Consider the following 13,168-nt stretch of genomic DNA (forward strand, 5'->3'; position numbering starts at 1 on the left):
CCCCCTGTTCTCTCTCTCTGCTTTCCACAAGCTTCTATCCATCCAAATGTTAGACTGTCCTACTCTTGGATGCTTATTTTCTTCATATCATTTCTTTTTTGGGTTTCACTTTAAAAAAAATCAATACAGGATGTCATGTAGGCCAGGTTAGCCTCAAACTTGCTCTGTAGTTGAGAAAAAGTCTGAGCTCCTAATCCTTTTGGCTCTGCCTTTCCAGTGCTGGGACTGCACTGCACATGCCTCAACGCCTGGCTTAGTTTGATTGTTTCTATTGGACTCTAGTAAAGTTCTCTGAAATGTTTTTCAGCTATGTGGAGCATAATTTTTGTTGAGACAGAGTCTCATTCTGAGTTCCAGGCTGTGCTCAATTCATGATCTTCCTGCCTTAACTTCCTACTTGTGTGTGTACAACCATGTTGGACTCAGAAGCATTTACAAGCACTATTGTTTAACTCTATTTTATTTGGGGTTCTTTAGTGCCTCTAATTTCAACCTCCCGACCCTAGGTAAGAGAGAAAGACGGTAAATGGAGAGACTGGGCATAGACCTCTTTAGACTTATTTCCAGCAGGGTAGTTGTCAGGTTCTTTGGGAAAATACCAAGCTGTCTCCCAGAACCAGTATTCTTCTTTTTTCTCCATCAGTCTCATTAAAACCTCTTCCTCTATTTGGGTTCTGCTATTTATTTTCTCCCAGAGTCCAGAGAATTCCACTAACTCCAGCTGGCAAAAACCCTGTCCCTCTCTGACCCACACAAGGCTGTTAACTGATAGCATGGACCATGCCCTGCACTGTGGACAAACTTAAGCAGCCCAACATCCCACACTTGGGATTAAAACAAAAATATTTGGGGGGCTGGAGAGATGGCTCAGCGGTTAAGAGCGCTTGCTGCTCTTCCTGAGGTCCTGAGTTCAATTCCCAGCAACCACATGGTGGCTCACGACCACCTGTAACGTGATCTGGTGCCCTCTTCTGGTATGCATGAAGACAGTGTACCTCACTCATATACATAAAATAAATAAATTTTAAAACAAAAACAAAAACAAAAATATTTGTATAAACATTAATGAGTTTGTAAAGAAACCAAAGCTTCAAATACATGCATTCCTCCCTCCCCCAAAGACCGTAGAGAATATCTTGTATATTGTATGGATGTATTGCTTGTCGATTAAAAAGCATATGCCTGTTGGCTCAGTTTATTAACAATTAAACTTTATTATACAACCCAACTAGCATATACAAGAAGGAAAAAAAAGGTTAAAGGGACAGAAGATTAAAACCTCCTGGAATCCGTTCGGCAGGACGGGTCCTTAGGTGTCTCAGTCCCACGAGCTGGTCCGGTCCTTTCCTCTCTCTCCGCGCCTTTTTCTTCTTCCTCTCTACCTCTTTTTTTTCTCTCTCCCCCACCTTCCCAGTCATATGCAAAGGGCGGTCCCTTCTCCCTTCGAGGGTCAATTAGGAAAACAATAGCCACGGTGGGGTTCCTAGGTAGGCTTCCTGAATTCCAAGCCCAGGAAGGCTCCAAACAGTCTCTCACAAGGTATTCATGGTGTGCCCCAAGGATAAAGCCCGTCAAGACTGCTTCCACCTGAGACAAAGCTTAATCTTTCCTACACCTCACCCTTCTCTCTAAAAAATTAAGAACTATATACACATATATACATATATACATATATACATACTCATCAGGAATTAAGAACATAACAAAGTCCTTTTATACTTGTTAACCTAAGGGAAAGTATACCACTATCCTATCAAAGAGAGTCCTTTTCTTTCATGAGAAATTGTAATTATTAATCTACTAAAGCTTCTAGTAATACTGTGGCTATCTAGTCTTCAATCCCATCAGAGACCCAAGAAGGAAAATCTATCTAATAAAGGAAGTGCTGGCAGGCAACTTCCAAGTTGCAGAGTACAGAGAGAGCAGACTGCCTGGATAGTCACCGAATTCTCTCCTTCATTGGGGCAATCAGTCTTCAGCCTTTCGGCCCAAAACATCCAACGAACTGCTTTTGTTGGCAGGCAACTTCCAAGTTGCAGAGTACAGAGAGAGCAGACTGCCTGGATAGTCACCGAATTCTCTCCTTCATTGGGGCAATCAGTCTTCAGCCTTTCGGCCCAAAACATCCAACGAACTGCTTTTTGAAGCAGGAAATCCGACGGTCTGGTCCATCTATTCTCTTTGAAGCTGGACAGTCATCTTTCCAGCATCATTGTTGATTGTTGCAGACAGTCAGCCTGTCATCAGCCGTAGAGATAAGAGCAGTAGCAGAGCAGTTTTTCCGTCTAGTGACCATTCTGTCACCAGCGTCTCTTGAAGCCCCCATCTTCAATGATGCAAATGGAGAGGCGGCCAGGAGCGGATGTCTCTCTCTGTCAGGAAAGCCCTCATCATTAAATGCCATATTCTGTGGATCTCTGAAGAGTTTGAAGAGCAAATCTATCTATTCTTACAGTTATCAATCTATTCCTTTGAAGACATAGACAAGCTATTAAACAAACCTGCTCTATAACAAAGTGAGTATCTAATAGGATTTCTACGTAACTAAATACCAACTTTTATCCCCGATGATTCCAAACAGTTTTTTATAAGACATTAGTGGTACAAATAATACATCAAATAAACATTGAACAAAAAGAACGTAAATTTCTAACATACAATATACAATATTTTGTCAACATATAACATACAATACATAAGGCAAAAATGAATGGAATATACAATTTAAGTTCATATCAATGTGAAGCAAAAGTTGAAGTCTTAAATTTCCGTCAATTAAAAGTCTTAAATTTCCATCAATCTACAATACCAATGTAGAATTTTTTAAGTTAGTAGATTCAATAATCTACCTTTTATTCTACAATCCTGTATCCTCCCTTCCTTCCCCCCTTTTTCTTAATATTAAAAGGGATAGAAAGTAAGAGAGAAAGAAAGATAGAAGAAAGAAATCCCCAAATGAACTTTTATTAATTGTAAATAACCCCGTTAGGCAAAGATGAGCATTGGTAACCCACCAAAAACACACATCCCACCTACTGGGAATGGGGGCGTCGTGTTTTCAAAATTACTTGATGCTGTTTAAGAGAAAAATATTTTTCGGGTACCCAAGAAAAATAATATATTGGCCAAGCGCTGGAAAAGCTAGCTGTTTTTTGTCCAGTCCTTTTGGGATCGATCCTTTGGCTAGCCGATTTATTGTTAATATGCATGCAATTTCTGGAAGAAGTAGTAGTGCCAGAGGCAGAAGTTCGATCTTCATAATTGTCCTGTTTTTTGCTCTGAAAGTAAGCAGACTTTATAAATCATTAGTACAGGTATGTTAGTACATATATAATTTTCAAGGGAACATCATTTGAGGCATTTTGCTCGAGGTGCCAGAGGCATGTTTTTGGGGTTAAATCACCCATGTTGCCTGCTGTCTTCAGCATTGTCCTGCTTTTTGTAAATACAGGGCTCTACCTGCATATACACCAATAGGACAGAAGAGGGCATTAGTTCTCCAAGCTGTAAGGAACAATGTCAAGCTGTTAAGAACCAGGTAGCTCTTAAGATTCACTTGTTATATGGTTAGATCTAATCTTTATAAGTTTAGTTGGTAGCCATATATTTTCACTCCCTGTGGAAACATACGCATACCCACGACCCCATCTCAAAACTACTGCAGGTTTCCATTTCATACTTTTTAAGTCCTTGAAGAATATTGGTTGCCCCAATTCCTCAGTTTTTTCTATTATCCAATGTCTCTCCGCAGCTGACGTCTCTTCATCATTCACATTAAGAAAATTTAGAGTCAACAAAGCATTATTTAATCGATCCCTGGGTGTCTTTACCCTTCCCTTTTGTTTAATAAGCATTTCTTTTAAGGTACGATTAGCTCTTTCCACAACTGCTTGTCCTGTGGGATTGTGAGGTATACCAGTAACATGTTTTATATTATAATACATAAAGAAGTTTTTCATCTTAAGGGACACATATGTAGGAGCATTGTCAGTCTTAATTTGTGCAGGTATTCCCATAAATGTCATTATTTCTATTAAATGAGTAATCACACAGTCAGCCCTTTCAGAACTTAAGGCAGTTGTCCATTGAAAACCTGAATAGGTATTAATGGTATGATGCACATATCTCATTTTTCCAAATTCTGCAAAATGAAACACGTCCATCTGCCAAATTTCATTCCTTTTGTTACCTCTAGGGTTAATTTCAGCAGGTAATGGTAGTTGACTATATAAGGAACATGTAGGACATTTATTAATTATTTCTCTAGCTTGTTGTCAAGTGATAGAAAATCTTTTTTTCAACCCCTTACCATTGACATGATGTTTTTCGTGAAATTTGGAGGCTTCGAATACATTACCTATCAATAATTTGTCGATCTCTTCATTTCCTTGTGCCAATGGACCTGGTAAACCTGTATGGGATCGAATATGAGTAATATACAAGGGATAATTTCTGCTTCTGATGACCTGTTGCAGCTCTATAAATAAAGTAGTCAATTCTGTGTTATCAGGAGTAAATTCAGCAGTTTCTATATGCAAAACAACCTTTTTAGCATATTGAGAGTCAGTAATTATATTAAGAGGTTCAGGAAAATCTAACAAAACCATAAGGATAGCATATAATTCTGATTTTTGAACTGATGTAAATGGGCTTTTAATCACCTTGGTCATTTTCTCAGACTTATAACCAGCCATACCTGATTTATTTGCATCAGTGAAAAAGGTGGGTGCCCCTGAGATTGGTGACCTCTTTACAATACTTGGAAGGATCCAATTAGTTCTTTTTATAAACTGTATACGTTTGCTTTTTGGGTATCTATTGTTAATGTCTCCCAAATAATTACTACAAGCTTTTTGCCAATCTTCATTAATTACCCATAGTGACATAATCTCAGAATCAGTAAGAGGCACTACAATTTCCGCCGGGTCCATCCCTGACAGTTGACGCAACCTTATTCTTCCCTTTGTAATCAATTCAGAAATTTTCTCTATATATGTTTTTAATTTTTTGCTTTGTTTATTTGGCAGGAATATCCATTCTATAATCCGGTCTTCCCTTTGTATGAGAAGCCCAGTAGGAGAATGTTTTGAAGGCAAAATAACCAAAATGCAACCAAGTTCAGGATCAATTCTATCCACATATGCCTTTTGAAGTTTTTGTTCCACCAGAATTAACTCCTTTTCTGCTTCAGCAGTTAAACACCTAGGACTGTTTAAATCCGAATCCCCTTGTAAAATCTGAAACAAGTTACTTAACTCATAGGTAGCTAACCCGATTGTAGGCCTTAACCAGGTAATATCGCCCAATAATCTCTGAAAGTCATTAAGAGTTTGTAATTGATCTCTACGGATCTGTACCTTTTGTGGTCGAATTTTTTGTTTAGTTATTTTATAGCCTAAATAGGTAATTGAATCTCCTCTTTGTATTTTTTTCACTGCAATCTGTAATCCCCAGCATGGCAGAATTCTTTGTGCTTCTTGAAACATTTTTTCTACAATACTAGGATCAGAATCAGCTAGCAGAATATCATCCATGTAATGGTATATGATAGATTGAGGAAACAGCTTACGAAGTATTTTTAACGTTTGTTGTACAAAATACTGGCATAAAGTTGGGCTATTTAACATTCCCTGTGGAAGTACCTTCCAATGATATCTCTTCATTGGAGAATTACTGTTCAGAGTAGGTACTGAGAAAGCAAACCTTTCCCTGTCTTTCTCGTGTAGAGGTATGGTAAAAAAACAATCTTTTAAATCAATTGTAATTATATGCCAAGACCGAGGTAATAAGGAAGGCAAAGGAATTCCAGGTTGAAGCGAACCCATGGGTTGAATCACCTTGTTTATGGCCCTCAAATCTGTTATCATTCTCCAACCACCTGATTTCTTTCTTACCACAAACACAGGGGAATTCCAGGGGCTGGAAGATTCTTCGATGTGTTGAGCCTCCAGCTGCTCTTGCACTAAACCGTGAAGCGCCTGTAACTTTTCTTTTGTTAAGGGCCACTGCTCCTGCCATACAGGTCTGTTTGAAATCCATTTTAGGGGCAAGGCGGTTGGTATCTCAGCAGTGGCCCCTCTTATAAATTTTGACACTCTAAATCTGAAGAATTCTGAGGTTGGACAATGGGCATAGCTCGTGGTCGCCTCTGATCACTTACATTAATCTCTTCCCTAGAAGCGCATACCAATTCACCCATTGTTTCAACCTTCTTTATCTCAGTATTTGCAGGAATAGTAATCTGAGTACCCCATTGCTGTAAAAGGTCTCTTCCCCATAGATTTATAGGAATGTCAGCCACATAGGGTTTCAGCCTCCCTATCTGCCCATCTGGTCCCACACACTCAAGCCACTGTACACTTTGTTTTATTTGAGATAACTTGCCAATTCCTACAATTTCTGTATAAACCTTCTTAAGTGGCCAAGTTTGGTTCCAAGACTTCTGGCAAATGATGGAGACGTCAGCTCCACTGTCTACCAAGCCTTCTATTTTAATACCATTCAATTGTATAATTAACTTAGGTCTCTGATCATTAATTACTGTTTGCCAGAACACACGGGTCCCTGTGCTCCCGAACGCACCAGTCCTTTCCACTGGAGCGGCTTTGCCCTTAATGTAAGGAAACAGTAGGAGTTGAGCAATCCTATCCCCGGCATCAATTTTCATCTCCTTTTTCACACATACCAAGATTTTTATTTCCCCTTTAGAATCTCCATTTATAATACCAGGATGCACAATAAAACCTTGAGAAGTCAGCCCGCTTCTTCCCAGAACCAATCCTACTGTGCCTGAAGGCAAAGGTCCAAAAACACCAGTATTTAATTTGTAACATTCAACCTGAGGAGTTAGGGTAAGAGACATATTTGAAGCCAGATCCAAGGCTGCACTGCCTTCAGTAGCATGCATTAGATCGCTAACACTCAGTTCCCGTTTTCCTGCGGGTTTGTCACTTCCTGACTGGCCAAAGGAATTCGGCTGGCATTGTTTACGGGGGCCCGAGCCGATGGCCCCCTCCTGCCGTTTCCCGTCGGCAAGATATTGCCTTGCACATCTCGCTTAGATTGACAATCCCGAGCCCAGTGTTTCCCTTTTCCACAGCGACTACAGTACCCTGGGAGTCTTGGTACCTCATTACCATCATAACCAGAACCCCCCTGTTCTCTTCTATGAGTTATGTTTTCTCCTGGGTTAGTGCGCCTTCTATTTCTACAGTTTCTTTGCACATGACCGATTTGACCGCAATTAAAGCACCGAGTATTATGATATCTGGGCTCTCTGACTAAAGCTTGTCCCACAATATTATTCTGATATTCCTGAGAGTTGATATTAACTGTCTCCTTTACCCAGTCATCTAATGGAGCGCCTCTTTCCTTTAACGGTCTAAGCACCTTCTTACATTCAGCATTTGCATTTTCATAAGCCATGATAAGTTTTAATGCCTTTTTGTTATCAGAATCTGGCATCGCCTTATCCATAGCAGATCCTAATCTCTGCAAAAATTCTGTAAAGGGCTCCAGAGGTCCTTGGAACACCTTAGTAAAAGAAATAGTTGTTTTCCCAGGTTCCTCTACCAGCTCCCAAGCTCTCAAGGCTGCCTTACGACATTGTTCAATCACTGTATCGTCAGCTTGAATTTGCTCTCTCATGTTAGTATATGGTCCATCACCAAGTAACTGATCTCTATTAATATTTATTCCCTGTGCGATATTTTCTTGTTCTATTTTTATAGCCTCTGTTCGCCACCATGATAACCACTGTAACTGTTGTGCTGCTTCCAATACCGCTGAAACTAAATTTTTCCAATCTTGGGGAACAAGTCTATTCTGATAGGCCCAGCTGTTTAACATTTGTTTAATGAAGTTAGAATGCATACCATATCTGATGATGGATTCCTTAAAATGTTTTAAATCCATCATGTCTACAGGACACCAGGCTATTTCGTCATGACCCTCAGCACCATTTGGCTCGATTACATGTCTTACAGTGACTGGAAAAGCTGAAGGTGCCTGGGTGACTGTGGAAGTATCCTCCACTGGTACATTTACTTCCAAAGACCTTTTGGTCGGTCTGGCTTCCTTTGCCTCTGGTTTCTGACCTTCTCCACCCTTTTTAACCAAAGGTGCCTTCTGCTTTTCCAGCCCTTCCACTTTTCTCTGTATTTTGCCTATTTGTTCAGTCAAGTCAGTAATTCTTTCCAAAAGGATAGAGCTTATTGACTCTTCCTGATTTTTCTGGCTTTCCGGTCTCTCTATTTTTTGTCCTTCATCACTACCAAATGCCAAAAATTCTATCCGTTTTCCCATCCCTTCATTTTCATACCTCAGCCTTTCTATCTGTCCAGTCAAATCTGCAATCTTTTCCAAAAGGATAGAACTTACTGACCCTTCCGGCTTTTCTATGCCATTAGCCTGTCTTCTAATCCTTCTAAGCATGAAATATTGTAATAAAAGGACAATGAGAAAACAAAGAATTCCCTCTAAGTATAATGCAGGAAAGAGTTTTGTAACAGCAGTTGCAATTTTGCCAATACCCTGAAACAACATTTCTATCCCGTGGAATACTGAATCTTCCCTCATATCATTAGGGATTGTGGAACCCATCGGGCCCCACGTTGGGCGCCAGATGTTGGCTCAGTTTATTAACAATTAAACTTTATTATACAACCCAACTAGCATATACAAGAAGGAAAAAAAGGTTAAAGGGACAGAAGATTAAAACCTCCTGGAATCCGTTCGGCAGGACGGGTCCTTAGGTGTCTCAGTCCCACGAGCTGGTCCGGTCCTTTCCTCTCTCTCCGTGCCTTCTTCTTCTTCCTCTCTACCTCTTTTTTTCTCTCTCCCCCACCTTCCCAGTCATATGCAAAGGGCGGTCCCTTCTCCCTTCGAGGGTCAATTAGGAAAACAATAGCCACGGTGGGGTTCCTAGGTAGGCTTCCTGAATTCCAAGCCCAGGAAGGCTCCAAACAGTCTCTCACAAGGTATTCATGGTGTGCCCCAAGGATAAAGCCCGTCAAGACTGCTTCCACCTGAGACAAAGCTTAATCTTTCCTACATATGCCCTATGGGAAGGATACCACAGAAGATAGGACATCTGTCAGGCAGAAAAGATTCTGGGATAGAGCCTTGTGCTGGGGATTTGTCAGGAAGATGTGAGAACAGACACATGGTTTCTGAGCAGAGGTAACCAGTCACATGGCAGAATTCAGACCGGCATAAATTGGTTATTTGAAGTTTTGAGCTAGTTAGCTCGCAGGTGTGGATTGTAACACATGGTCATCCTGTATTTTATGGCTAATAGCCTCTTAGAAGTGAGTATATACCATTTGTGTCTTTCTGGGTCTGGGTTACCTCACTCAGGATGATCTTTTACAGTTCCATCAATTTGCCTGCAAATTTCATGATTTCCTTGTCCTATTTTATTTTATTTTATTTTATTTTATTTTATTTTATTTTATGTCCGGAGCCAGCCCAGGGTCATTCAAGGCTAAAAGAATCTACTGGCTGAGGCAAAATTCTGAAGCCCCATTCCAAAGCTAAACTTCCTTATTTCAGCCTCTGCATAACTTCCTTATTTCAGCCTCTGCATAACTTCCTTATTTCAGCCTCTGCATAACTTCCTCATTTCAGCCTCTGCATAACCCCCTCCTTTCGACCTCTGCATAACCTCCTCCTTTCGACCTCTGCAGATGTTGTTTAGCCGGGACTTTCCAAGAGATAGTTAGCTAAAGTAAGATAGGAATTGTTTCAAGATGAATCACAGGATGTTCCCCTGCTGAGATCACCTGGAGACATTCTCAGACCCCCTACTGCTTGGCTCCTGCTTCCACCCCATATAAGCTTTTGCTTTTGATTCAATAAAGAAGACCTTGATAGGAGTTCTACTTGGTCTCGGTCTCCTTCTTTCTCGTCCCATCTTTTCAGGTATGGCTCCCCTCGCGACCCCGTAATTACTGGTCCTGCTGGACGGGACACGTGGCGCCCAACGTGGCCACGAGGTACAAGCCCTCTACCACGACAGAGACCCTTCCTGGGAAATAGTTTAGAAACGCCGCGGTCAAGTCTCTCGCCGAGGTCAAAAGTACCTCCGATCGTCTCAGGTGCGGGCCTGCCACTCACAGGACCTCTCCGCACTTAGGTAAGTGTTCATCTCTGTCAATAAGATGGGTTAAATTCTCTCAAAGGAGGCGTAATTTATTCGCCACCTTAAAATTTTTCTCAGGGAAAGAGGAGTTAGAGTTTAAAAAGCCCTTGTAAGCATTAGCTTTTCTTACAGAGATTCAAACAGTCCTCAGGACACAGGGAACTCGGGTATTGCTTTATAATCGTCATGTCAAATTTTATGTCTATGTCTGTAAATTTGTTTAATTTTTTAAATACTGTTTCATTTTACTATGTCTTGAAGGAGGGCTAAGCTTTACTCGCTGGCCAATTTTCTAAAACAGTGCAGCACAACATGGCACACACAGCCTATGGGGCAGTAAGAGTATTGCCTCTGAGGCAGGAACAGGCCTGCCCTTTCCAGGGCCTGGACCCAGACACAGTGGCTGCCTGTGGGGCTTGCCTCTTACAGAACAGGCATGGCTGCAAACATGTGACAAGTTGAAAAAGCACGGTCTAAGAAATAGAGTTTATTGCCTAAAACTTAGAATTTTCTTGCTTAATTTTTTTGCTTGTAAGTGACTAACAGTTTTTCAAATTGGTCTAGCAAATAGAGTTAATTCCAAATTCCTTAGCTACAAGGTGTTTATAATTTTCTTGTTTATTTGCTTAATGTTTACTTGAAATATTTCTAAAAATTTTTAGATTCTCAAATAAGAGATATAAACTAGTTTTGTCCTTGGAAACAAACATTTACAGCTGAGAGTTTCCAGCTTAGATCCAACTAACTAAACAAGTCCAGGGCTAATATTTCCTTGGGCCAGATAATTTTACAGACACTGCTCCTAGTTATCTGTGGGCTTGACTCCTACAGAACAGAGATGGCTACAGACACGTGGCTAGTTAGAGAGGCGGAACTAGGAGGCTGATAGATTTCTAAACTAGGCTAGGGAATGTTAGTTAACTACCTAGGACTTAAAATTCTCTTGTTTTCCTGATTAATTTTTATTTCAGATGTTTAAAATTTTTTTACTAAAATTAGAATAAAACAATTAAGCAAGTCATGGTGGCACATGCCTTTAATCCCAGCACTCAGGAGACAGAGACAAGCAGATCTCTGTGACAGGGCATGGTGGTGCACACCTTTAATCCTAACACTTGGAGATTAACAGAGACAGAACTCTTAAATTTCAACCTGATCTCCACAGAGTGTGATCTGCTGATAAGCTAAGTTTCTTACAAAGATGTAAGTTTTTAAACTTATATTAGACTTAAGGATTGTTTTTTCACTGTATCCCCTGCACCCCAGGCAGATAAGATCTCTTGGAGAAGTGATGCCCCTGTCTGGGTAGACCAGTGGCCTCTGACACCCCCTAAATTACAGGCTGCCCTAGCTCGCGTTGAGTCTGCCATTAACAACCAAACCATCTCCTTTTTTGACCCTACTAAACCCTTACAATTCATTGTCCTTCCCACCCCTTTTACGCCCACGGGGGTGTTTTGGCAGGGCGCCCCCCTTTATTGGGTACACCTCCCTTCGGAATCGTCTAAGGTTCTTGCCACCTACCCATCTCTGGTGGCCTAGCTCATAAAGGATGGCCGCTTACCTTTGGAAAAGACCCTGACATTTTGATCCTCCCCTATACCCCAGCTCAGATTAATTGGCTATTTATCAATTCTGATATCTGGGCCATTTAATTGCATAGATTTTCAAGGCAAAATCGATAACCATTATCCCCCCGATAGGTTGCTTCAATTCCTTTACAAAATGCCTATTATTTTCCCTAAAAGGACGAAATTGTCCCCTATCTCCCAGGCTAGCGTAGTTTTTTCGGATGGATCTTCTAATGGTATAGCAGCTTATTCCATTGATGGAGTAACCACTCGTGTGTCTTCCCCTTTTCTTTCGGCACAGCTAGTTGAGTTATATGCTATAATACAGGTATTTACAGCCCTCCCAGACCATTCCTTTAACCTATATACCGACAGCCGCCTACATTGCCTGTTCGGTCCCCTTGCTAGAAACAGTGCCTCACATAAAACCTACCACTAATGCTGCCCCATTATTTGCGGCATTACAAAGCCTTATCCATCGGCGCACCAAACCCTTTTTTGTTGGACATATTAGGGCTCATTCTGGACTCCCTGGACCTCTTGCCGAGGGAAACCGGTTAGTCAATGCCGCCACCCAGATGGTCGGGTCTATTCAGGTTCAAGATTATCCCTCTGATCTAATTTCCCAAGCCCAACAGGCCCACGAGCTCCACCATCTTAATGCCCACACCCTTAGGTTGCGGTTCAAAATTACCAGAGAACAGGCTAGACAGATAGTTCGTAATTGTAAGAGTTGTTTGACTTTTCTCCCCGAAGCCCACTTCGGGGTCAACCCTCAAGGACTGGTCCCAGGCGAATTGTGGCAAATGGACGTTACCCATGTTGCCTCTTTTGGAAAACAAAAATATGTCCATGTTACCATTGATACGTATAGTGGCTTTCTTTACGCCTCCCTTCAAACAGGAGAGGCCACTAAAAATGTCATCAACCATGTACTGACCTGCCTCTCTGTCATGGGACAGCCTAGAACTATCAAAACAGACAATGGACCTGGATATACCAGCGCCACTTTTAAACAATTTTGTGCCCAATTAAACATCAAACATATTACTGGCATTCCCTACAACCCGCAGGGACAGGGAATTGTCGAGCGAGCTCACCAAACGCTTAAAAATATGCTGCTGAAATTACAAGGTACAGGGGGAACACTCTTCCCCACATTGGGCAATAACAAAACCCTTCTGTGCCATGCACTTTTTGTCTTAAATTTCCTTACCCTAGACAAAAATCACAGATCAGCAGCGGATCACTTATGGCATGGTACAACCTCTCAGACTTATGCTCAAGCCTTATGGAAAGATCTATTCACCTCCCGGTGGCAGGGTCCTGACCCTATTCTTATTTGGGGAAAGGGACATAGTTAACTCCTTCCTCTATCACTCATCAAACACCCTGGCTTACTTAGGAAGTGGACTTATGTATGCTGGCCTTGGGAGCCAGCGAGGCCTGGGGAACC

The 13,168-nt window shown here is 41.3% G+C and overlaps 1 protein-coding gene and 1 long non-coding RNA gene across 2 annotated transcripts in view; both read right to left on the reverse strand.

The window, feature by feature from the left end:
- The window catches only part of LOC311591580 (zinc finger protein 229-like), a 42,669-nt gene that overhangs the window by 10,381 nt on the left and 19,120 nt on the right, over window positions 1–13,168 (reverse strand). The window lies entirely within an intron of this gene.
- LOC311591624 lies at window positions 4–9,448 on the reverse strand. The gene is made up of 2 exons (XR_014777150.1): window positions 9,059–9,448; window positions 4–1,182 (listed from the first exon to the last, which is right to left on the reverse strand). It is a non-coding gene; the product is annotated as an uncharacterized lncRNA (long non-coding RNA).

This window comes from Acomys minous (genome assembly GCF_964271855.1).
Source record: "Acomys minous genome assembly, chromosome: 20".
Lineage (NCBI taxonomy): Eukaryota > Metazoa > Chordata > Mammalia > Rodentia > Muridae > Acomys > Acomys minous.